Below are 410 nucleotides of genomic sequence, written 5' to 3'. Positions count from 1 at the left end.
ATTAATTTTCTCGGCATCTCCCCATTCGGCCAAGGAGAAGAGGCTGAGGTCAGGATTGGAGGACTGGAACCGGGCTGATCGAGGGCTCAGAGGCAGGAAAGCACGTTGGCAGCCGCCGCCTTTCCCCACCGCCCACTATCCTCCCGCGGGCGCGCAGCCAGGAGGGCTGGATGGTGCAATCACTTGCGCGCCTTGCATCGATCGAAAAGGAGGTTGAAAAAGTAAACGCGAGGAGGAGCAACTGCGCTATTGACTCGGCTCGCGACCGCGCGAACGAGTTCGGCTCGTGACCGCGTGACCAATGGGGACGCGAGTCCAGTCATGGGAGCCAATCAGCGTCCGGCCTGCGACGGAGCGGGCCAATGAGGGAGCTGGCTCGGCGTTGGAAGGAGGCAGCGGGTTGGAGTAGA

Source organism: Choloepus didactylus, chromosome 10 (genome assembly GCF_015220235.1).
Source record: "Choloepus didactylus isolate mChoDid1 chromosome 10, mChoDid1.pri, whole genome shotgun sequence".
NCBI lineage: Eukaryota > Metazoa > Chordata > Mammalia > Pilosa > Megalonychidae > Choloepus > Choloepus didactylus.
Note: the sequence above shows the minus strand (reverse complement) of the source record.